This window comes from Cnephaeus nilssonii, assembly GCF_951640355.1.
Source record: "Cnephaeus nilssonii genome assembly, chromosome: 2".
Classification (NCBI taxonomy): Eukaryota; Metazoa; Chordata; class Mammalia; order Chiroptera; family Vespertilionidae; genus Cnephaeus; species Cnephaeus nilssonii.
Window position 1 is genome coordinate 29,951,662 of NC_137073.1, and position 26,253 is coordinate 29,977,914.

Here is a 26,253-nt window from a genome sequence, read left to right on the forward strand (position 1 = left end):
TTCCAACCCTCTAGTCAAGTAGTCGGTCCCCTGGCCCTCAGCTCCTCCGCCCCTAGGGGCTTTCCAGAAGTCTCCTCAGGAAGATAAGCCCAGGTGTGGTTGAAGAGGCTTGTTATGAATAACAAAAGATGTTCCTTCCACCGTTATCTCTCCAGGGCTGTTTCAGGAGCAGGGACAAAAACCAAACATTGTAACAAAAGATGTTCCCGTTGCTCTTATCACTTAGGAAATTACAACGGTTTTAGGAGGTCTGGCCAGGAGGGTGTGTGAGAGTGGATGGAGGTAAAGACCGGGACACATATTTGTTATGGTACCACACCCACACAATCCAATATTGGTGCTCATAACTCGGAGACTCAATGCACCCTCCCCCACCCTCTCACCAGCTGGCTCTGAAGGTTAGGCCAGGACCACCCAAACAATATTATGAGGGTGGGTGCCTGGAAGGCAGGGGGCTCTTACAGGAATTTGATAAGGAAATTAATCTTGCAAACTACAACACCCAATAGGCTTTACATTCACGTTGTGGGAAAGGAACACCAGAGTTTAGGTGACTCGTTCAGTGTCCCTTGGCCCTAGTTGTGCTTCTGAGGAACCTGGGATTCCTGGGCTTTGTAGTTCCCTCTCCACCACACCATGAAGTCATTTCCTTAAGACAAAACAGAACAGAACAGAACAAAACAAAACAAAACAGAACAGAACAAAACAAAAAACACCCTGTTTCTAAACTGTTTCCTAAGATGTGAACCTTATAAGGACACCAGTCCCATTGGACCAGGGTCCCCCCTTAGGACCCCATTTAACCTTAATTACCCCTTTAACCCTAACTCTAAACATGGTCACATTGGGGGTTAGAGATTCAATCCATGAATTTGGGGAGACATGATTCAGTCCATCACAGTGGCTTAAGTTATAATGGCCGGGATCAGACTCCCCTGGCCCACAGGCCCAGTTTCATGTGGCTTTATCCTGGTGCCCTCACTAACCAAGCCTCTCTCCCCCACTCCGGGAGCACCACCCTGCCCCAGTCCTTCTCTACACAGCACTGAGCATAATTATAATCCTGGACTTGTGTGTGCGTGTGTGCGTTTGTTGCCTGCCTCTCGGATTGGATGACCAACTTCTGGGGCCATGTCAGTTTTGTTCCCTGTGTGTTTCTAACACCTGGCAAAGTGCCTAGCCCAGAGTAGGTACTCAATAACTATTTTTTAATTAATCAAATCAATGCTTACTTATTTGTCAAAAGAAGCCAGAGTCCATCTTGGCAACATTTGGGTTAGATGCAACTAAAAAACACAAAAGGAATTTTTTTCAATCAACAAGAGTACTTTTCCAATAACCTCAGCGGGTCCAGCATCCAGCCAGCCCATCTTCTCTTTCCGACAAATGCCTAAGTGATGGATGGTTTGAGAGAGAGGACGGTAGTGCAGGATCAATGATTCCATAATTTGATGTTGAAGGCAAAACATCAAAGACAGTCTCAGTTCAGGGTTGGGGTGGGAGTTACAGACTTGCATAAAAGCACGACTGGAGATATCATTAAGGGGGAGTCTGAGTGTGCTGTTGAGGACTTGCCACCCCATGGGTTGTCTGCCCTGCCTCATGAAGCGAGCCCCCCTTCTCCACCACATTCCTTAGTCCTGAAATGTCTATCTGTACACCCAGTTCCTAAGCAGGATTCGGTTTGGTCAGCTGTGCACACACCTGAACCAACAGGCATCAGGCGATAAGCCTTCTTTGTTCCCCACTAGGACTTCGGACTTTCACTGTGGCTGCTCCCGGAGTGTGTCCCTTGAGTATAACTCAGTCAGAGTAATTGCTTTCCATATGTGGACGAAAGGAGCCACATGCTAACCTGACAAGCTCAGGGGAGGCCTGCGTGGCAGTCTTGCAAACTCAGAGACCTGGAATAACCACAAAAGATGGTCTGAAAATTAAATATTTAACTACAAACAGGTTATGGTGGGCAGTCATTCCTAGGCTGCTATCTTCCCTGACAAAGATCAACTTGGATCTTCTTTACTGAGCCCATTTGCCTTTTTGCCTCTGAGATAACATATCTGTGAGATGTCTGGGTAACTTGTAACTTCCTTCTTTTGCCGGAGCCCCTGGGGCACAACCAAATGTGGTAGGCGCCAGGACAGATGCCTCAAATTCCTTCATTATCATGTTAACTGTTCCTGTACCCACCTAAGTATGTGTCCATCATTTTACTTTTGTCCAATCCCAGGGGTTTCCCACCATTTGACTTTATCCAATGAATTTCATGTAGCCCACCTATGTCCCTCCTTTGATGGCAATGCATAAATACAGATGTAACCCACCATTCTTCGGAGCATAATCTCAATTCATTGAGGTTCTGCTTCCCGGCATATGTCGACAGTTTGGCTCAAATAAACTCACTAAAATTCTTTACAGGTTTCAATGGTTTTTTTCGTTAACATTACTTGGCGTAGTCGTGGCAGGATTCCAAAGAAAACTCACCCAGGATCATCCTATGGACTTGGACTTGGAGCTAGGATCCAGCAAAGGGCCCCTTGAGCCCACCGGTTCTCCGCCCATTGGGTGAACGTGGGTGAGTCGTCTCTTGGATCCAGGACCTTCCCTTGCTTTGGTAGAGGGTCTGACTTTATTTGAGCTGTTTTAAAATCCTCGAGGTGGAACCAGGGTTGACAGAACCCCAGGTTAAGGGTTGGCAGAACCCAGGTTAAGGCGGGACTGGAGGAAAAAAAATGGTGGCTGGTTTTGATTTTGGCTTTTTAATTGGAATTGCTGAGAGTCTGAGCAAAAATAACCTTCGCCGTATAAATGAGCTGAACTCATTCAGCTCCGAAGATAAAGGGGCAACACTTTTTTATTTTTAAAGAATAGTCCGATTCTGAGGTGTTCTTAGGTGACTAAGAATTTTGTGGAAGTGTCAGAAATGCAGGAGCCCCATCTGGAAGTTCCGACGCAACTGTAATTAACTAAATGGCTTTTCTAGGGGGCCACCATAAAGACTTGGTCTGCCCGGGCCCCAAAACTTTTTGTGGTTTTAGACAGCCGGGAGAGAAACTGAGGCCACGTTTGACCTACTACATAACATATCTAAAGTTTGCTCAGACTACAGATATCCAAAAATAAAAATATTTAACATGGGAAATTGTGCCTCCAAGGCTAGAAGCTCCCAAGACCCCAGCCCTCATTTAATACTCCTGATAAGAAGCCTTTACTTGCAAGTACTTAACAGAAATGAGAAAATTTAACTAGAAAATATTAACTGAGGAATGGCCAGAAAAAAGAAAGAAAAAAAATGCAGTTTGTTTTGGGTACCTATGTTAATATTTTGCATGCAGGAAAAAAAAAATGCCGGCTCTGAAATTAAAGTGAATGAGTATATGGGAAGCGTATCTTGATTTGGAAACTAGAAGCTTCTAAGAAAAAATTTTCTTCCAATAAGATGGAAATTAATAAAAAAGATTTTCAGAGACTGTTTCAGAACTATTTTGAAGTTAACAAATGTCTACAGCCATTTTTGAATAGTCCTTTGGGAATGTACTGAAATTCTAGAGAGAGGCAGTTCCCGAACCGGGGACAAAAGACACTGCTTTGGTAATTTTAATGCTAGACATTCTCTGGTGTAAATTCTTAGTGTGTTTTCTGCGCACCTGTATAAGAGTGTTGATGTTTTTGTGTCTCTTTGTTGTTGTTTAATTTGTTGAAAGAAGAGGCAAGTCCCGCTTTGGGGAAGCCTAGTTGTGTGTGGTGGGGTTGAAGGCGTGAGAGAGATTGCAAGAACGTCCCAGCAGCTGCCAAGAATTCTTATTAATCTTGGGGGCTCTTCTTGCTCTCCCTCTCAGGGTTCAGCCTCCAGAAACAGCTAGTGAGATTTCTGTCTGTTGGTCTGAAATATAATTGTGGCAGTCTATCTTTTAGGGATTTGGTTTGCTCTTTCCTTATTTGTTGTGAGAATAAACAAATCATCTTCTCTGTCAAAGAATAGTTTAGACAGCCTCCATTTTGGACTGTGACTTGGCAGCCGCCATGTTGGCCGCATGGTTTGCTGCTCCCCTTGAAAGAGCAAGGGCCAACCCCTCCCTTTGAATTAGCCAATCGGGAAAGACCGTGTGCCTGAGCTCCAATCAAGAGCAAGGACAGGTCACATGCGTTGTTAAGGCACTCTGCTTCAGAAAGAAACTTGCAGAGATTCTCAGAGCCAAGTTCAAACAGGAAACTTTAGGAGGGTAGCATGTGTCCAGTCAGGGACACTGGCAAGCCAAGAGTCATGATTCCCTGTGGGGGCGTCTGCCAGTGATACTCTGGGTATTTGCATTTCACATATTGGGAGTTTATGTATTATTTTCAATGCTCAATACACTGCTTGCAATAAGCCATGTGCCTCATTTTAAACTCTTACATATTATTCTTTATATGTTGAAATTATAATTGAATCTAAAGGTATACAAATTTTATATTATTCTCTATGTCATTTTACAGGGATTATTACTTACCAAGAAGTTGTTGTCTTGGAATGTTGTATTTTATAGAAAAGCAAAGTTTTTATCAAATCTATAACCATGCCACTTTTAAATTTTTGTCATTTGTGGACAGCTTTATTCTGATGCATTTGTAGGTATATATGTCTAGAAAAATCCATGAAAAGGACTCAGATTTACTCTAACTTGCAGGCTTCTAAGCAGGTCATATTTTGAACTGGATGAAGATTCATAGAACTTCAAGGAATAAATAAACAAAAACAACTATGAGACTAAATGAATTGAAGATAATTATTCTTATGATTCTATTTAAAATATTGTTGACTCTTAAATCTTTTGTTTCCTGAATATAGGGAAAAGTAAAGAGCAGACATTCTGCATTATAGGAACTAACAAATTGGTAACAGATTCATTTCACAGTGCGCTCCCGGGAGACGAAGGTTTCAAAGATCATGGCTTACAACCAGGAGATTTGCTGTCTAGGAAAAGACACCAAATAAAAAACTCTCCAACCTCATTGGAGGGGACCTTACCAGGTATTACTAACTAACCCATGTGCAGCTAAGCTTAAAGGAGTTAGCTCATGGATTCACATTTCTCATTTAAAAAGGCATCTGACTGTGAATGGACATCTACTCCCATCTCTGACACCATCTCCGTCTGCAGTGGAGACCACAGACTTTTCAAGGACGAGAAGTCGCTGACCACGGAGGCAGACAGCTATCCCAAGATGACGTCAACAAGGCCTGTATACTCACAAACTGATAGCTTGTTTTCATATCATCTGATTGATACTGATTGAATGTACATAAAATGATTTTCATATTATTATTATCCTTATGGTTCCCTAGTGGAAACAATATCTACCTCCCTAGACCTCTTTCTTTATTAGATATGAAAAATTTAACTTAGATACCTGCTAACCTTTCCTACCTACTACACAATGATGTTCTGGTTATCAGGTATGATAGTGAAATTAATGCCTTGTTAGCCACACATTGGTCTTCTGCTATCAATATAAGCTTTGGTTGTTGTTGTTGTTGTTTTCTGGCTCTATCTATTATAAAGGACCCACCTTAGGCAAATACCTCCAAGAATATCTCCCTGATAATTCCACTGGTAGAATTGTATATGGATGTAATCTGGATGAATATTGTATGGCTATAGAGATGGGTGATGAATAACTAAGAAAAACACCTGGATATGATGGCCAAAGGCTTGCAGCAGCCTGTCCTATCTGTCACAGCATTTCATGTCCTCAGACTCACCAGCCATGCTCTTATGGCTGGATGTCTGTGAAACAAGAGAGAATTCAATGGGTCCCCATTTCAGAAATTATTGACATCATTTGGTGGGTAGATATGTTTATAATTACCCCACTGTCCTTGTGTCCTGGATGTTTGAGGAGCCCTATGAATACTCAAACTCTAGCTCATTTGGGAGTCCCCTTCACCTATTTAACTATGGCATGGGAAACTCAACATTTTTGGATCCACTCAGTATATCCTAACTGCTCCCAAGCCATAACTACCCAATGGCAACAACATTCCTGGTGAATCCAACAACATTGGTCCCCCTAAAAGAAGCAAAAGGGGAATACTTGGAGCAGTAGGGGCTGGCCTTGGTATCCGGGACAAGTTGAACTTGTATGTAGCTAATGAAGAATGTCATTCATTAGAAAAAGATTTTTATCTCAAATAGGTCATATAGAGGGAATGCTGTTTCTGGAAGAAGGAAAAACAGTGGGAAGCAGCATGGAAAGATAATAAAGCCTTAGTTTAATGGATAGAACAGGCTCGACAGACTAAAAACTCATGCCCAAACCCAACAATGGGAACATGCTTGTGCCCTAATTCAACTGGGCCTGTTGTCTATGCTAATGCAAGGAATCTGAAGTGGCTATGAAACAATGGCCAACTATAATGGCTGCAGAAGCCCAGGCCAGACACTTATGGGACTCTTATGGTTCCCCAGGCATTTGGAAAATTTTTAATGGGAAATGTGATCTACAATATTGTGTTTTTTAAAAGCCCAGGTGCAAGTTAAATCCTAAGCTTAAAATTCCCAGTAGTTCAACTGGCTGGCATAAGGACTATCCTCTATAATACTAGAATACTTCCAATGGGAAGTAGATGGGCCATATTTAAAATAATAAACAATGTGAACCCATCTCACTGTCTGTGAAAATTGGAAAAGTGAATGGTTATGCCCTCAATCCATATGGAATACTGAATTCACCCAGTCCTGGCTTACTGTATCTACCCCCATGAATAACAACATATGGTATATGGGAAAGGGGCGTTTTTGCTGGGAAGGGTTAAAAAACTCTTCTGTTATAATAAGTGATTTTTACTGTAATAACACCAAGTTTACTTTAAATAATACTGGAATATGGTGTAATACTGAAATTATAGGCAAAATAACTTTGCCTGAGGTTCATAAAACCTATGATAATATTGATACTGAAAAACCAATGTATTGGGAAATTGAACTTAATCCTCCCCATGAAGTCATTTCTATGGAAACTAATTGGCCAGAAGAAAAAAATTAGAACTTCTAGATGATGAAATAATAGAGTCTTAATTCATCCGGCCAAACATATCATAAAGTACAAATGACGGTGGATGAAGGAGGAAAACATATAATTAGCTTAATAAAAAATTATGATACATGTAAAGGGTTTTTCGGTTGGCTGGGATGCTTGTTCCCCTTAGACTTTTCCTTGTCTAATATTAGACATTTTCTGTTCCTAATCACTGTTATTGGTTTACTATTGTTACTTTTGTCCATAATATGTAAATGTTATATTAGATGCAGAAAAGCAAAACGTAAGACAAACAGTAAAAAGACTCGGATCATGGTGGCTCAAAAATTAGAAATGATCCAGAATACTTTTAACAAGGACATATAGGATCTGACTGCCTCCCATTTACCTGCCTTTTTAAAATATATAATTCGGCCTTAAATGCCATCTAAGGTTATGGTCTCGCCCCCATCCCCAGTGGTCCACCTGTTCAACAAGACATGCTGACACTGAGACATCCTAGGAATGAGCCTTCCTAGCAACGTGGGATTCCATTATCCAACCAAAAGGTTGGTCATCAATGCATCCTTTGGATTGATTTATGACCAAAAGGGGAATGTGTGGACGAAAGGAGCCACATGCTAACCTGACAAGCTCAGGGGAGGCCTGCGTGGCAGTCTTGCAAACTCAGAGACCTGGAATAACCACAAAAGATGGTCTGAAAATTAAATATTTAACTACAAACAGGTTATGGTGGGCAGTCATTCCTAGGCTGCTATCTTCCCTGACAAAGATCAACTTGGATCTTCTTTACTGAGCCCATTTGCCTTTTTGCCTCTGAGATAACATATCTGTGAGATGTCTGGGTAACTTGTAACTTCCTTCTTTTGCCGGAGCCCCTGGGGCACAACCAAATGTGGTAGGCGCCAGGACAGATGCCTCAAATTCCTTCATTATCATGTTAACTGTTCCTGTACCCACCTAAGTATGTGTCCATCATTTTACTTTTGTCCAATCCCAGGGGTTTCCCACCATTTGACTTTATCCAATGAATTTCATGTAGCCCACCTATGTCCCTCCTTTGATGGCAATGCATAAATACAGATGTAACCCACCATTCTTCGGAGCATAATCTCAATTCATTGAGGTTCTGCTTCCCGGCATATGTCGACAGTTTGGCTCAAATAAACTCACTAAAATTCTTTACAGGTTTCAATGGTTTTTTTCGTTAACACATAACATGTGGCCAATCCCAAGCTCAGCACACACAGTGCAATTTTCACAATACAGGGCAATGCTTTTAATTTTCTAGCACAAGCACTTTCTCTGTATTCTTGCCACTCACAGCAGGTCTGGGAACCAGCAGCATCAGCATCCCTAGGGAGTTCGTTAGAAACGCAGAATCCCAGAGTCCAAACCTGCATTTTTAATACCATCTCCAGAGGCTCAAATGCACCTTAAAGTTTGAGAAGCAACAACCTAGATCAACTTCACCGGAAAGCTCCCAAAAAATACCGCATCATGGAATGCCACATCATGGGATTCTAACACCACCCTTCGGGGGGGAGGGGGGGAGGGGGGGACAGTGCAGCAGATTTTGTACCCCCACCCATATAATCCTCAGAAATGATAAATGCCCAGTATCTCCCAGATTTGTTTTATCATAAAAAGAATTATGCTAGCTTTTTTACAAATGAATAATAACTTTAGATGTCATCTAAATCTCTCATTTTAGATTTGAAAAAGTTTAACATGAGCATTCTGAGTGCATTGGAGCGACACAGCAAGTCATGTTGCCCAAAACAACTCGAAGTCTACCCAGAATGACTATGTTTTTAGTTGGTGTTCCCTCACTTCCTACCAGTATCTTGAAGTCTCACTTCCTACCAGTATCTTGAGGTCAGTTTTCGGCTTTGAAAGGTGAAAAGATGGTTAATAAAAAGCAAATGCAGTTGTGAAGTGAACAGTTTAGTTTCAAAGCACTTGGACATGAGAAGTCCCTGGGAGTTGGAGCCCGTCGCCTGCAGCACAGACCTTCTCTCAGCGGGAGTTGCCCGTGTTTCAGATCTCCAGGGAGATTATGGAAAGGACACAAAACTGGAGGTTTCCAACCCAGACGGGAGCCCAGAGCTGTCCAGGCCCAGTCAAATAAAATAGGTTTTCTTCCTCAGTTCCCAAGAGTGTGGGTCTTTGCTGTCATCACAGAAGCCAAATGTAGACCCAAGGAGACCGTCATGACGTAGAAAGTTCGGTGGCGTCCCCAGCAGCTGGCAGTCAGATTTTATACCCCCCACATAATCCTCAGAAATGTTATGCCCGGTATCTCCCAAATTTGTCTTATCATGAAAGAATTCTGGGAAAAGACTATGGGTCGGGCGGGGGGAGAATGCCATGTGGTGGTGTGTGTAAAGAAGGAATTGGCCTTTGTCTCAGAAATCCCAGGGAGGACGTCTGAAAGCCTCTTGGGAACAAGTTGGTGAACTCCGGAGGGACCATTGGTGGAAGCATCCTTGAAGGAGTGTTGGCAGATGAACCCAAATATTGTCTAAGGAAATGAGGTCTGAGAGGCTGAGACTGTGATGTTTGGCTGGTTCGGAGCCCCCTGGGGAAAGTTAAATGTCCCTTTTGGAGGCCGGTCTAACACAGCAGTTAAGATCTTGGAGCTGACTGCAGCTCCACCAACTGGTGAACTTGGGCAAGTCACTGCAGCGCTCTGGGCCTCAGTTTACTCATCTATCAAATGGGAACTAAAAATAGTGCCAAAGCTCAGAGGGCTGTCTGAAGATTACGTTAATGAAGATAAAGTGCTTGGCACAATGCCAGGCATGTGAAGACATCAACAATTATTATCATTTTACTAATAACTTTATTTGTTAGATCTTAAGCACTGAGGGGGGGGGGGGGCTGTCTAATTTGTCTTGGTCCTGTGGCCCCAGAGGCTGGCGGGGTGCCCGCACATTGCAGGGACTTGATGAGTGAGTAAAGGAACAAGGAACGTTCTCGTCAAACCAGGGACATGGGCCCAGCAGTTAGTCCCCGTGGCTGACCATCTTCTAAGCACAGGGAAGGGAGAGGAGGATGGATGAAAGGGAGCCTGGAGGAGACAGCCAGGAAAAAGAAAATGCGTCTGTTGAAGCAGGAAGCTTGCAGGAACGGCTTAGAAATTGAGTGCCAAGGAGAGATGAAGACAGAGAGGGCAGGAGTATACATAGAGCGGGGCTTGTGCGGCTGACAGGAGCAGACCCAGGACCCAATGGAGGGAGGAGAGGAAAAGAGAGGGCAGTGGGTGCCCTGGACGTGGGGTCTGCCTGGGCTGGAGGGTCATGCAGGCACGCGGGGGAGGGGGGGGCACCCACACCACCTCTTGGCTCGGGAGGTAGCCCCTTGCTCCAGCCAGTGTCACGGAGAGGAATTTCAGAGGAAGCCTGTGTCGTCGGTGGGGTGCCTGAGCTGGGAGTCCTTCCCAAGGTGTGGCCTCGGGCCCTGGTGTGACTTAGAGGAGAAGCAACAACCTGCTGGCGTTGTTGTTTAGCGAAGCCAAGCCGGGGAAGAGGCTGCACCTCCCAAGTCAGGGGGCTCCTGGACCGCGTCGCTTCCTCAGCTTCTCTCCTCTCACCCCTTCACCCCAAAAGGCTCCACACCCACCGGAGATGCCCGTTTGGAATCAGAAGGAGGTGGTCATGTTGGAGGGACTGAGTTATCGCCCCAATTCTGAGATGTGAAAAAGGACGATTGAGAGCCCAGAACGCCCCTTGTCCTCCTGTTGGGCAATAAAGCAGAGTCGAGCAGCGTCCAGGGTCCTGCAAACCCTCCAGAGGCCCCTCAGCCACCTCTTGGCCCCACGATTCTGTCTGCCTTGCAGCCTCCTCCCCGCCTGGCGGCTGTGTGAGGTCCCAGCTTCCTGCCTCCTCTCTGTCTGAGCTCTGCTGAGCCCCCAAGAGGAAAAGCATGCGCTCTGAAGCCTGAGAGCAGTGGGCACTGTAGGGACTGTCTCTGTGTCATGTCACTCCCCGGGAGGGGGACCTGGGTTGCCATAGAAGCCGCTGGGCAGGGGTGCTCCCTGGGAGAAGGTGTTCTGACCCCCACTTCTGCTCTTCCTCAGGTTCACCCAGCCCCGAGGCCAGCCCGGAGGTAGCAGCAGAGAGAGCAGTAAGCCAGGAGAAGTAGGAGGCATCGCCAGCACCCCCTGCTCTTTGTTTCTTTTCTTTTTAAGTTGTGGTAAAATATACATAACACACAGTTTGCCATGGGGACATTTAGACATGCATGCGGGTGTGCAGCCATCAGCACGCCCTAGTTCCAGGGCATGTCACCCTCCAAAACGAACCCACCCCCACTGAGCCGTCACTCCAATCCCTTCCCTGTCACCTGGACCTGCTTTCTGTCATTATGGGTCTGCCTATTCCAGACATTGCACATACATCACCCCCCACCCATCACCATCTCTCCCCCCATCCCCTCTTCCAAATTTAGAAGTGAGTCAGGTGCTTTTTCCTGAGCAGGATGCAAGAGTAGTTTCTTTCCCGGGTCCTTGACCAGATGGATTCAAAGAATGAAGCCACGGACAAAAGGTGGTAGATGAAAAGGGTGGAAATTTATTGGAAACAAGTACAGACTCCCATGTGGGGAAGGGGTCCCAAAAGGGGTAACCCACTGAGCCTCTTTTTTCTAAGGTTAAGAAAGGCTGCAGTTCTTTGTTTCTCGGTGCTGCCTTCCAATTGGTAGAATATTAGCTTCAAAGCTCAAAACCCACGTGGTGCCCCCTCTTTTCCTCCCCCTTCAGTGGTGGGATTCTCTATCTCCTGTTTTCCTCTTCCTCCCATTTGTCGGCATTTCTCTGTCCCCTGTGAAAGTTGGTCTCCTCTTTCTCCCCAGGCCCTGTGGCTTTTCCCTGTCTTCTGTGAATGGTGTCTCCCTCTCCCCTTACCCTGTGGCACCTCTTGTTCTCTGGGAATGTGTGCTGTGCCTTTTGGCAGCTCCAAGCCCCCACCTGTGGGCTCCAAGCCTTCCTCCCCCGTGGACCCTCTTTATTTCTAAAACTCCCTAAACCTGCCTATTTTACCTCCTAAAACTCCTTCCAGTAGGCATTAAACAAGAACCATGTTGCCAGGTTCCCAGACTTTGTGGGTCAGGAATTCAGGCAGCGCACAGTGGGACTAGCTTGTCTCTGCTGTGGTGTCGTTAGCGCAGGACAGGAGGTGACCCAGTGGTGAGGACAGGAACCATCTGCAGGCTTGTTAGAGTTCTAGCATGCGATGTTGGCTGTCGGCTGGCACCTCAGCTGGGTCTACCAGGCAGAACCATATGTGGCCTCTCCCTGTGTTGGCTTGGGCTTCCTCACAACATGGTGACTGGCTACGAGCAACAAGCATCCCAAGTGAGCCAGGCAGAAACTGTATCACTTTTATGACCTCACCTTCTGCCATCGTCATGAGTGTACCCATATTCAGGGGGAGAAAACATAGACCCCCAACTCTTGGCGGGAGGAATGTCAAAGTCACACTGTAAAAAGAGCGAATGAGATGGAAACACTGCAGCAGCTATTGGGAGAAACAGTCTGTCACACCCCCGTCTGCAGTCTCTGATAGCTGAGTGAGGTCAGGATGGGAATGGTCAGTTGTCCTCCCAAAACATTTAGAAAATAATCCAAGATCCCGCCTAATGTGGCCGAATCTATTTGACAAGCTCACCTCCAAGTATCTCCCTGTGTTATATTCATACCAGACCAGCTATCCTTGAGCTATAAGACCTCCTTGCCTCCCCCTAGGCTGATTCCTGAACCGGAATTGTTCTCCCTTTGAAACCAGTATTGGTTGATCTGAAGGCAAAGGTCACCAAATGGCTAATCATAGAGGAGAAGGGGAACCACTTCCTGCGGAGTTACAATTACCCGCCAGGAAAGGCACAGCCTGCGATGAGGCTCGCTGGTCCCCGTGCTTGTCGCCTTCCCCACAGAATGAGTCCTGGTCCCTGCCCCACGTTCTGCCTGCTCTGTGGGATTCAGGGAGATGTCCTTCTGGAGGTCGAGGTCCCTGATTCAGGCCATAAACCCCCCCACAGCCTGACAACCCTGACTCGGGGCTGCTAATTGCTGAGTCGGAAAGGGGGCCTTGTAAGGAAGCTCTGGAGGCCACGCAGCATTGTCCTGTGTGCAAGCACCATGACCGCAGCGATGGCTTCAATTAAATAGGAGTTAATTAAGCTTTGATGGTCGAGTCTCTACTGAATCACTAAGTCAGAAGAATGGAATGGGCTCTACTCACTCAGCAGCACTGGGTGAAGGGTCAGGCCCTGCAGATAATACTTCCCCTGAGAGGGCATTTTCCCCCTTTGGAACTTGGGTGCAAAAAGTTGAGCTAAAAACGTTCAGCTGATAGCACTGGATTGTTCTGATGCGCATGCATGGACCCTCTTCACCTGTCCCCACACCACAGGCGCCCATTAGTGTATCCTTGGCCCTGTGTGTGTGTGGTCATCTCCAGTTGGTGCTGTGTATCTCATGCTGCTTCTTACTATGTTTCACTCAATGACATGTCAGTTCAGTTTCGTGCTTCTGTGCACAGATCCAACCCCCTGGCAGGAAAGTGGGTCCACTCCAGCTCCCGGCAGCCACCAGCGATGCCCTTTATAGTCCCGTGTCAGAGTTACAACAGGATCTCTGGTTACGGAGTCTACACTCTCAATTCCATTCAATCCCACCAGGGTGCTCCCCTGAAGGTCTGCACGAGGGTCTATCCCACCAGCACGCATACATGGCCATTCCATTTCCTCCGTTCTCCCCAACACTTTGCCTCGTCTTCATTTCTGAGTTTACCCAATCTGACTGCGATAAGAGGTGTCTTATATTCATGTTATCATTTTAATTTCTTTGGTTACCAGTGATGTTGAGCAGCTCTTTATGTTCACATTTAGCCATTTTGATTTCTACCTCCATGGATCTTTACCCTTTGCCCACTTCTCAAGTGGATTTCTAGTTGGATGGCAGCGGGGGGGGGGGGGGGGGGGCAGGTAGTGTTGCTTACTTTACAGGAATTTCTGATCTGAAATAGCTGTTAATCCCTTGTCAGTTTTGGATGCTACAAACATCTTTTTTTCAATCTGTTACCCATGTTATCCTTGTCTATGGATTCTTAATTTTGGTTAATGTATTAGTTACAGTAGGCTTGGCTGTGTAACAAATAGATGCAGACATGTAATAAATGACTTAACACAATAGAAGTTTCTTTCTCTCTCACATAACAGCCCTCTATAGTTCCAAGTCAGCCATGGGAGATAAAGTTGGGGGTTTCTGCTCCAAAAGGTCATTCAGGGTCACAGGTTGGACAGTCTAGCCATCTTTAAACTATTAGTTCCATTCCAGTTGTTATATGGGAACAGCTGGCCCTGCTGTTTTTCTATCCTGAAGCGGCTACTGAGAGGTGAGTAACAGGCCCAAGCGGGAGAGAGAAAGGACCGGAGCAAAAAGGTCTCCCCAAACCAGTCAGTATCTGTCTTTTCCCCACTGTGGGCCCAACCCCCCACTGACCCCCGAAGTGTTTCTTATGGTTTTGATTCTGGGATCTATACACTTCCTTCTTCCTCCTGTCATGTATGTTCATGAAACTTATGCTGGTGACAGTGACTTATGTGACAATGTTAGTTCACCATCTGGTTAGGGATGAAAAAATGCACCCAGACCCTCATATTTTGCCAGAGAAGGGAAAAAAGTATTCTGTCTGCATGACTGTCCCCCTAAAAGTCTGTTCCTGGATTCACCTACGTTTCTCTCCTTTTCCCAAACTCACCACCAATCTCTCTTACAGGCCCTAATCTTGAGATCACGGAATATCTTAAAGATGAGATTTGGGCCATTTTTCTGTAATAAATCCTCTATGGAATGCACTTGAGCAGTTAACTCAACCCCACACATTTATTTATTGTATATGGGCTTCTGTTGCTATAGGAAAGCTACCTAGAGAAACTTAAATTTATTGATGACATTTCTCCACCTACCTTCTTTGCAAGTTTCTTAGATGGGCTGGTGCAGGTCGCCTCCTGGTGGCAGGAGTCTCTCCCTGTTCTTTCCAATTCCCTCCAGGATACTTTTACTGAATGTGTTCTTTCCTTTGGGAACTTACTGTGTTCTTCCTGCCTCAGTGTTCTCTCTGTAATAGCACAGTCTGCAGCCCCTCACCCTCATTCCCGTCCTCACGCCCAGCACCCTGGCTTCTGCCGCCTCACTGAAATTGTTCAGGCAGGAAGTACAGTGGACCCGCACACAAGTCCATGCGTCTCTGAGCCCTCCCCCAGGGAACGTTTCTGCTGCTGTATTTGGCTCTCTCTCTCTCTCTCAGTCATGTTTGAAAACTCCCCGCTTTGGCGTGCAGGACCCACAGCCCCCTGGTTTCCTCCTGCCACCCTCGCCCTTGCCCCCGTCTCTCGTGTGACCCTCTCTCTCTGCCCATCCTAAACGTCTGCACTGCCGGTGCCCCCTCATTGCTGTCCTTACTCTCTGGGTCATCTCGCCCCCTCACACTGTTTCAATTACCAGCTGTGTGGATGCACAGGACTCGGCATCTAACTGCCCTCAGGACTTCCTCTCCCAGATGCACCAAGGGCCAACCACTCAGACCCAACATATCCAAAATGGAATTCATCATGTCCCCCCACCCCGCTCCACTGTGCATTCCCATCTCATTGGCCAGCACCCCCATCCTCCTGCCCAGCCACCCTTGACTCCCCCTTTCTCCTTGCTCTCTGGTGGGGGCTTCACTGTGTCCACCAAAGAGGAAAACTACTAACCCCTGCTCCCTATGCCTGGAGCCCAGCGATCAGAGCAGCCGGCGAGGCCCAGTCCACGCCTGGAAGAAGAAGCTCCCAATGGCTGGGGGACGGGAGTGGGGGAGGGGGAGCACAGGCTTGTGCCCAAGGCAGACCCAGTCCTGTGCTGGCTGGTCCTTGATGAGCGGTTTGGCCTCAGGCAAGTTCTGAGGCTCTCACTGTGCCTGTTACATAAATGGAAATAGTTCAGAGTTGCTAGAAGGCAGTGGGGGACAATTTGAAACAAACTGCTGGGTTTGGCAGTTCCTCAAAAAGTTGAACTTAGAATTACCATGTGGCCCAGCAACCCTACTCTAAAGTTATACCCCAGCTCTGGCCAGTGTTTCTCCATGGTCGGCCCACATACCAACGGGTCGCAGGTTTGATTCCTGGTCAAGGAAGGGCACGTGGGTTGCAGGTTTGATCCCTGGCCCTGGTTGGAGCACATGTGGGAGGCAACCCATCAGTGTGTCTCTCTCACATTGATGTTTCTCTCCTTCTCTCTCCCCGCTTCCACGCTCTAAACATTAATGGAAAATATATCCTCGAGTGAGGATTAACATAAACAAAGTATATACACCAAAGAACAGAAAACAGGGACTCAAACACTTGTACCAAAATGTTCACAATGGCACTACTAATAATAACCAAAAAGTAGAAACCACCCAAATATCTATCAACTGATAAATGGACCAACAAAAGAGGTATATTCAGGCAGTGGAATATTATTCAGCCACCAAAAGGAATGAACTATTAATACATGCTACATAGATGAACCTCAAAAACATGAAATAAGCCAGAAACAGAAGGGTAGGTATTGAACATTTATATGAAATATCCAGAGTAGGCACATCCGTGGAGACAAAAAGTAGACTCGTGCCTACCAGAGGCTGCCGGGGGGGGGGGGGGGGGGGAGGAAGTGGGGTTTCTTTGGGGGGGGTGAGGAAATGTTCTGGAATTAGGGGTGATTTTTGCACAACTTTGTGAATATACTAAAAACCACTGAATTGCACACTTTAAAAGGGTGAATTTTATAGTTTGTGGATTCCATCTCAATAAAAAATGCAATAATGTTGCTCTAGTACTTACAATGAAATAATTAGAAAAATAATAAAATTGAGCCAAAAAGTAAGAAACAAATAGACCCCAATACACTGGGTCCCTGTTCCCGAGACACGTCAAATTCTTCACGTGGTCTCCCTGAAGGCCCCCAGCCCCCAACGAGGCTTGAGGGAAGAAGGAGTATTGTGCAAGTGAGCTCCCTAATCCAGAGAACCTGTGAGGAGAGACCCCGAAGCGTCCCCTGCCTCCTGCTAGGAATGTCTCCACCACCTGAAATTCCTCATCTGAGTGCAAACCAGGCAGCAACTTGGTTGTGTGGATAATAGGAAATGAGCTCACGGTGTTTTAAGGCACGCCCCAGAAGGACCCTATGTGTGTGCTAACTTAGAAAAGCAGATAGCTCAGAACAGCAACTCATCAACACTGAGCCAGGAAGGAAGAAAGGAAGACAGGGAGGAGGGCGGGAGGAGGAGGAGGATGGGGGAGGCTCACTTGAGAGGGCTTGAGTGAATGAACAATTTATATCAAGTCAGCCTGACTTCTTGCAAGCGAGTCCCAGATGTGTCGTCACTTTCGCAGCTCTGCCGTTACCCGTGCGTGCGGCGCACCTCAAACAGAGGCAGTGGGTTTCCTAGCTGTTATTTCCTGAGACCCCTTTGCCATCCAAACAGGCTTTGACTGGAGCATGCGCGGGTGGGCACTGCTAATATCTGTGTTCTCGTGGCGCCCTCTGGTGTCCAGGATGTGCAATAACAGGAAGCCTGGGGTCCTCTGGAACCTGGAGCTTGGCCTCTGGGCAGAAAGACCATCACCTGGTCCTGGTGGTGCCTGGGCCACACTAGCCCTTCATACACAGGCCCCCCGCTTCCTCAGAGCTTCCTCAGCTCCCAGCTGCCATGAGATGAGGGTGTGGGCCTGAGGTTTCCCTTCTGATTCTGGTTAGGGCATTTTGCCCAAGGTACATCAATAGTTAACTGCCAAGTCAGGCGATATTTTTATGAAGTCATCATCTTTCAAATCATAACCCCAAAACAAGAGATCCAGTAAGGGTAAAAGGTGCAGACACTTTACACAGGAGCCTTTTCATATTTCCATTGTGCAGAGAGCAGGATAGAAGAGGCAGAGCTGGGGTTGGAGCCAAATCCTAGCTCTCTCCCAAGATCCTCAACCATGTAACACCAGCTCCTAATAAAATGGCTGTCAAACAGCTGGCATGGGTTCGTGACATCAGTATTAAGGAGTTTCCCCCCAAAATTGAAAACAGGTATCAAAGAGATACTTGTTCATGATTATTTATAGCAATATCCTCTATAATAAAAGGGTAATGTGCAAATTGACCCTAATGGCAGAACAACCAGAACAACCACTCAACCAGTCACTATGAGGCGTACTGACCACCTCTCGGTCCCTTTTCCTGGCTGGCAGGCTCCGATCGCCCGATGGCAAATGGGGAACCAGGGGTGGGTGGCAGGGGACATGGGCGGCGTCAGGCCAAGGCCCCTGCTGCAGGTCACCCTCTGTGTGTGGGACTGGTGAGCGGGTGGGAACTGACGACCTCTTGGTTCCTCCCCCTGGCTGGCAGGCTCTGACTGCCCAATTGAGAATGGGGAACTAGGGGTGGGTGGCGACAGGAGGCGGGGAAGATGGCCCTGATCGCAGGCCAGGCTTAGGGACCGTACCCACGCACAAATTTCATGCGCCGAGACTCTAGTCATTTACAATAAGCAAAAGGTGGAAACAGCCAAATGTCTATCAAATGAAGAATGGATAAACAGAATGTGCTTTTTGCACATGATGGAACATTATTCCACCATAATAAGAAGTGAAGTCTTGCCCGGCCGGTGTGACTCACTGGTTGGGCATTGACCTATGAACCAGGAGGTCATCGTTCAATTCTCTGTCAGCGCACATGCCCAGGGTATGGGCTTGATCACTAGTAGGGGGCGTGCAGGATGCAGCCCATCAGTGATCCTCATCACCCCCTGCCCCAGTCGTCCCTGTTCTTGCCAACAGTCCGTAGTGTCAGATGTTTGATTTTGTCAGTCGGGAGGGCGTGTACATAGTCCACCTGGTTTAGAATCTGCATTTCCTGACCCATGAGGCCTGCCTGCACTAATTCACCTGTAATGATCTTTGTATCTCCCCTCTGGGGAGTGTTTGTGCAAGTTTTTGCCTGTTTTACTATTTAGTGGTTGCTTGATAAAAACTTGTATATATTCTAGATATTTTTCCTTGGTTGGTTATATGAAGGCTAATATCTTCTCCCACTCTATGGCTTATCTTGTCATTATTTTACAATGCCTTTTACTTAAGTTTGAATTTTAATTTTTCTGGTAAAAAACACCCCCCTTTTCGTTAACAATTCTATGAGTTTGGACAAATGCTTTTAGTCGTAATCATCACCATTTGTGTCAAAATATAGAACAGTTCCAGCTTCCCAAAGCCCCTCTTTCTGTCCCATTACAGTCAGCCACCCCAACCCGAGCTCCTGGCAACCACTGGTTTGCTTTTCTGTGCTCACACTTCTGCCTTTTCTGGGATGCCTATGAAAGGATACATGGAGTGTGTAGCCCTTTGAGCCTGGTTTCCTTCACTTAGTATAATGCATTTGAGATGCATCAATGTTGCGTGTGTAGAGAATTCATTCCTTTGTATTGCTGAGTAGCATTCCATTCTTTGGATGAATCACAGTTTACCTCTTTGCATGTTGAAGGACAGTTGGCTTGTTTTTTTTTCAGTTTCTTGGCAATTATGAATAAAACTGTTGTAACACTTGTTTAATGGCTTTTGTGTGACCTTAAGCGATCCTTTATCTCCAGCCCCTCCCTGGGAGTGGAATGACTGGCTCCTGTGCTGAGTGCACACTTAACTGTATAAGAGACGGCAAAACTGGTTTCCAGAGCGGCTGCTCAATGGCGCCCCTCCAGCAGGAGCGGTTGCTGGTCCTCACCGGCCCTTGGTGTGTACAGTGTTTCATCCTTGAAATTTCAACATGCATTTCCCTAACGACTAATGTCCTTCCTGTGCCACACATATATCTGATGTGGTGAAATGTCTGTGGAAATCTTTTGCCCACTTTTTAATTGTTTTTTTCTTATTATTTATTGAGTTTTGAGAATTCTGGATACACTTTACAAATATATGGTTTGCAAACGTCCTGGTTCTTGGAATACATCTACCAAATATGTGCACGACCTCTAGGGAGACAACGCAATTTTTTTGTGTGATAGAATCGACATATAATTTTGTACAAATTTAAGGTGTAAAATGAGATGGTTTAATACACATATATATTGCAAATTGACTACCATAATAAGATTAGTTAACCATAGTTACCATTTCTCTTTGTCCTGAGAATATGTGAGATCTACTTTCTTAGCAACTCTCCAGTATGCAATAAAGTTAACTATCATCACCAGGCTGTGTGGTAGGTCCCCAGAAATTATAACTAGAAGTTTGTACCTTTGATCCCCATTTCCCCATTTCCCCATTTCTCCATTTCCTCTAACTCCAGCCCCTGGAAACCACCATTCTATCTTTATTTCTGGGAGTTCAGCTTTTATAGACTCCGCGTATAAGTGAGGTCCTATGATATTTGTCTTAGTCTGTTTCACTTAGAATAATCTCCTCAAGGCCCATGGAGGTTGTCTAATGACAGATTTCCTTCTTTCTCGTGGCCGAGTAAGATTCCACTGTATGTATACTGCCGCATCTTCATCACTTCTTTCTCTTTGCTTTTTTTTTTTTTTTTTTTTCCTGCAAAAAGCTTTGTTTCATTTGGTCCAGTGCATGGGAGCGGGCTTCAGGGTGGCTAAAAGAATGGCTAGTCGTTTCGGGGAGAGGCTCAGGCAAAAGCCAGACGCCAGGGGGATGCAGAGGGGCCCCTCAAAGGCCTCTGGGCTCCAGAGGCTCCTGGTCGAGCTTGAGGGTGAGCCTTTGGAAGAGATACTCGCCCACCAGCCGGGGGCCGGCAGCCTGCGGGGGTGAGTCAGGTGTGGCCCATCTTCTTGATGAGTTTCACCTGCTCACCCGGAAGTGGTTCCCCAGGAGGTCACGGAGCTGAGGGTCCGCGCCGGCGGAACCAGGGCCGGCAGCTCCACAAGGGCCTGGCTCAGGTTCCTCTCCGAGGCCAGGGCGGCTTCCATGCGCCCTGAGTTCCCCCCAATCTCCTTGGGGAGGCTTCCGCATGGCCTGGTCCTGGAGGAGAACGCGGCCACCGCGCTGGCTTTGCAACTTTAAGACGCTCAGCGCCCTCGCTCCTTCTCCGCCAACTCGCGGAAGAAGCGGCCCAGCCCAGGGGAGCCACATCGATGCGGGGGAAAGAGAGGCCCAGAGAGGTAGGTGTGGGCGGCCCGCAGATGCAGGTTGGCTGGGGGTTGACCGCAGCCTCCACCTCGGTGGGATAATTCTGACCAATTTGGGAGCCCATGGTCGTTGGGCAATAAGGAATTAAGCTGGAAAAGACAAACGGTGTGTTGGCTGGTCTCGGAGGTGGTTCTGAAGGTCATGACTGGATGAGACGCAGGAGAGAGGCCGGAGGCTGGAAGAAGGGGGTCCCTGGGTCTGTTCCGTCCAAACACTGTTGATGCAAGAGACAGATGCGGGGTACCAAGGGCACTGCCTCTCTTTGCTTTTTGTTTGTTTGTTTGTTTACTTTGTGTTCTTTGGAGTTGGGAACTTGATTTACTTACTTTCATTATTTCATTAATATTGATATAATATTAGACAATACATTTTCTCTGGTTACTCTTCAAAGGCATCCCATGAATTCTGACATACAGTATTTTTGCTACTGTTATTTCGGGAAAAGCACATAATTTGGGTCTTTCCATTTTCTTCCAAGAGCTGTTTGATAAAGTTTTTATTTTCTATTTTACCAATTTCTAGTATTATTGCATTGTGAGGGAAGAGTGTTGTTTACATCGTTTTGTTTTATGGAACATATTGATGCTTTCCTCACGACCCAATAAGTTGTCAATTTTGCAGCTGTTCCTGTGCACTTGAGAAGAATATATTTTCTGTATTACCACCATATAAAGTTCAAATTATACTGTGAAAATGTATTGATGTTGTTATTTAGGTCTTCTATGTTCTTATTTATTCTAGCCCTGTGGTGTGATAAATTACCTAGAGGCACTGATAATTTCCAAGTGTACCACCTGGAAAGCTGTACCAGAGGCCATGGCGCCAAAGTCTCACAGACCAAAATAAGACGCTTGAATCACATGGTTTATTAAATCAATTTAAAACACAGCAAGAATCCAGGGGAAAGAGAGGGTAGGTCAACACCCCCAGCATAGGCTGCAAGTGAGGTAGAAAGGCCATATGACTGAACACTGAGTTATGTTATGCTCATACGTGTTGTCTCCCTTTCTCTGCTGCACCAGCATTCTGGAATCATCAGTGGTGTGGTTACCAGGACCAGAGTTGAGATTTCAGCAAGGAAGGTGTTTGGACCAAAATATACACTTAGCTTAACAGAAAGACACAGGGGCATGCAGATATGCTTTGGGCACAGCTGTAGCTCATCAATGAAACTCCTAAACATGGGGATTTTATTTGCATTTCAGGGGCTGAGCACACCTGGGATTGAATGGGATCATTTTAAGGAGTCATCAGTGGGTGGCCAATTTAGACACCAAATAGCTATAGATACCATGTCCCATACCTTATGACTTTGTCTTTCCATCTTTCTAATTCTACGTGTCTATATAGTATCCTTGTCCCATCCTTTATAGCACATACCATATTCTATAGGTTAGAACTTACTAGCTATTTTTAGCACAAGTTACTGCCTTTCTCACTATCTGTACTTAACTCATCTTAAGAGTTTCATCCACTCAGTTTTTTTCTTGTTTTCTAAAGTAGACTTAAATATTCTCAAATAATAAAACTAACACAAATTGTACATGCACTTGATCTTTCTTGGCTTGAGAGTGCTGTAAGTTGCCTATCTTTTCCCTATTCTTCATTTTATTTTTTGAATCAATTTCAGAGAGGAAGGGAGAGGGAGAGATAGATAGAAATATCAATGATGAGAGAAAATCATTGATCAGCTGCCTCCTGCACGCCCACCCTCCTGCCCCCACTGGGGATCAAGCCCATAACCCAGGCATGTGCCCTTGACCAGAATCGAACCTGGGACCCTTCAGTCCACAGGCCAACACTCTATCCACTGAGCCAAACCAGCTAGGGCTATTTTATTTTTAATTTAAATTCTTTATTGTTTAAAGTATTACATGTCTTCTTTTCCCCCCATTGACCTCCCCCCTGGCCACTCTCACCCCCCAGCATATGCCCCCCCCCCCCATTGTCTTTGTCCATTGGTCATACTCATATGCATGGATACAAGTCCTTTGGTTGTTCTCTTACCTCGCCCCCCTCCCCCTCCCTGCCTTCCCTCTGAGGTTTGACAGTCTGTTCAATGCTTCTATGTCTTCGGATCTACTTTTTTCCCCATCATTTTATGTTGTTCATTATATTCCACATGAGTGAGACCATGTGATATTAATCTTTCTCCGACTGGCTGATTTCGCTTATGCTCTCCAGGTCCGTTATGTTGTGAATGGTAAGATTTCTTTTTACAGCAGTGCAGTATTCCATTGTGTAATGTACCACAGTTTTTCAATCCACTCATCTGCTGATGGGCACTTAGGCTGTTTCCAAATTTTAACTATTGTAAATTGTGCTGCTATAAACATAGGGGTGCATACATTATCTCTGATTGGTGCTTCGGGTTTCTTAGGATATATTCCTAGGAGTGGGATTACTGGGTCAAATGGAAAATACATTTTTAATTTTTTGAGGAAACTCCATACTGTTCTCCACAGTGACTGCACCAGTCTGCATTCCCACCAGCAGTGCATGAATGAGGGCTCCTTTTTCTCCACATCCTTGCCAGCACTTGTCGTTTGTTGATTTGTTGATGATAGCCATTCTGACAGGTGTGAGATGATACTTCATTGTGGTTTTGATTTGCATCTCTCAGATGATTAGTGACTTTGAGCATGTTTTCATATGTCTCTCAGCCTTCTGGATGTCCACTTTAGGAAAGTGTCTATTTAGGTCCTTTGCCTATTTTTTGATTGGATTGGTTATCTTCCTTTTGTTAAGTTGTATGAGTTCCCTATACATTTTGGAGATTAAATCCTTATCGGATGTAACATTGGCAAATATGTTCTCCCATGCAGTGGGCTCTCTTGTTGTTTTGTTGATGGTCTCTTTTGCTGTGCAAAAGCTTTTTATTTTGATGTAATCCCATTTTTTTATTTTCTCCTTAGTTTCCATTGTCCTATGAGCCATGTTGGTAAAGATATTGCTGCTACATATGTCTGATATTTGTTACCTATGGATTCTTCTAAGATTTTTATGGTTTCCCATCTTACATTTAAGTCCTTTATCCATTTTGAGTTTATTTTTGTGTATGGTGTAAGTTGGTGGTCTAGTTTCATATTTTTGCATGTATCTGTCCAATTTTCCCAACACCATTTATTAAAGAGACTGTCTTGACTCCATTGTATACTCTTGCCTCCTTTGTCAAATATTAATAGAGCACAATGGTTTGGGTTGATTTCCAGGTTCTCCATTGGTCTATATGTCTGTTCTCGTGCTAGTAGCAGGCAGTTTTGAGAACCGTGGCTTTGTAATATAGCTTGATATTTGATATTGTGATCCCTCCAACTTTGTTCTTCTTCTCAGGATTGCTGTGGCTATTCAGGGTCTTTTTTTATTCCATATGAATTTTTGGAGATTTTTTTCCTAGGTCTGTGAAATATGCTGTTGGTATTTTAATGGGGATTGCATTTAATCTATAGATTGCTTTGGGTAGTATGGACATTTTAATGATGTTGATTCCACCAATCCATGAACACAGTATATTCTTCCATTTGTTTATGTCGTCCTCTTTTTTCAACATCCTGTAGTTTTCTGAGTACAGGTCTTTTACCTCCTAGTTAAGTTTATTCCTAGGTACCTTAATTTTTTTTGTTGCAATGGCAAATGGGTTGTTTTTTCCATTTCTCTTTCTATGAGTTCATTATTGGTGTATAAAAAAGCCATAGATTTCTGGGTGTTAATTTTGTATCCTGCTACATTGCCAAATTCATTTATTATACCTAGTAGTTTTTTGATGGAATCTTTAGGGTTATCTATTTATAATATCATGTAACCTGTGAATAATGACAGTTTTACTACTTCTTTTCCAATTTGGATCCCTTTTATTTCTTCTTGTCTTATCTCTATAGCTAGCACTTCCAGTACTATGTTGAACAGGAGTGGTGAAAGTGGGCATCCCTGTCTTGTTCCTGTTATTAGGGGAAATGGTTTTAGTTTTTGCCCATTGAGTATGATGTTGGCTGTAGATTTGTCATATAAGGCTTTTATGATGTTGAGGTATGATCCCTCTATTACCACTTAGTTGAGAGTTTTTATCAAGAAAGGGTGTTGGATTTTGTTGAGTGCTTTTTTTGTATCAACTGATAGGATTATGTGATTTTTGTCTCTCAGTTTGTTTATGTGATGTGTAACATTTATTGATTTGCGGATATTGTACCAGCCTGGCATCCCTGGAATAAATCCCACTTGGTCATGGAGTATGATCTTTCAAATGTAATGCTGGATCCAATTTGCTAGAATTTTGTTGAGGATTTTAGTATCTATGTTCATCAGGGATATTGGCCTGTAATTCTCTTTCTTTGTAGTGTCTTTATCTGATTTTGGGATTAGGGTAATGCTGGCTTCATAGAAAGAGCTTGGAAGTGTGCCTTCTCTTGAATTTTTTGGAATAGTCTGAGGAGGGTAGGTTTTAGTTCTTTTTTGAATATTTGATAAAACTCCCCTGTGAAGTCATTCAGGGCTTTTGTTTGCTTGAAGTTTTTTTTTATTATTATTATTACTAATTCAATTTCCTTCTTAGTTATTGGCCTATTCAGATTTTTTTATTCTTCCTGATTGAGTATTAGAAGATTGTATTTTTTTAGGCATATGTCCATTTCATCTAGGTTGTCCATTTTGTTGGAATAGAGTTGTTCATAGTATTTTTTTTACAATCCTTTATATTTCTGTGGGGTCAATTGTTACTTCACTTCTTTCATTTCTGATTTTGTTTATTTGGGTCCTCTCTCTTTGCTTCTTGGTGAGCCTGGCTAGAGGTTCATCAATCTTGTTTATCCTTTCAAAGAACCAATTCTTGGTTTTATTGATCTTTTGTATTATTTTCTTCATCTCTATGTCATTTATTTCTGCTCTGATCTTTATTACCTCCTTCCTTCTGCTCACTCTGGGATTTTCTTGTTTCTCTCTTTCCAGTTCTTTAAGTTGTACAGTTGGATGATTTACTACCATTTTTTTCTTGTTTTTTTGAGGTAGACCTGTAGTGCTATGAACTTTCCTCTC

At 44.9% G+C, this 26,253-nt stretch overlaps 1 long non-coding RNA gene across 1 annotated transcript in view; it reads left to right on the plus strand.

Moving 5' to 3' along the window:
- LOC307114007 overlaps positions 1 to 8,470 on the plus strand; it is a 40,468-nt gene extending 31,998 nt beyond the window's left edge. The window contains exon 3 of the long non-coding RNA XR_013814926.1: positions 5,086 to 8,470. This is a non-coding gene — a long non-coding RNA (uncharacterized lncRNA). The remainder of the gene's footprint in view (positions 1 to 5,085) is intronic.
- Positions 8,471 to 26,253: the final 17,783 nt, after the last annotated feature.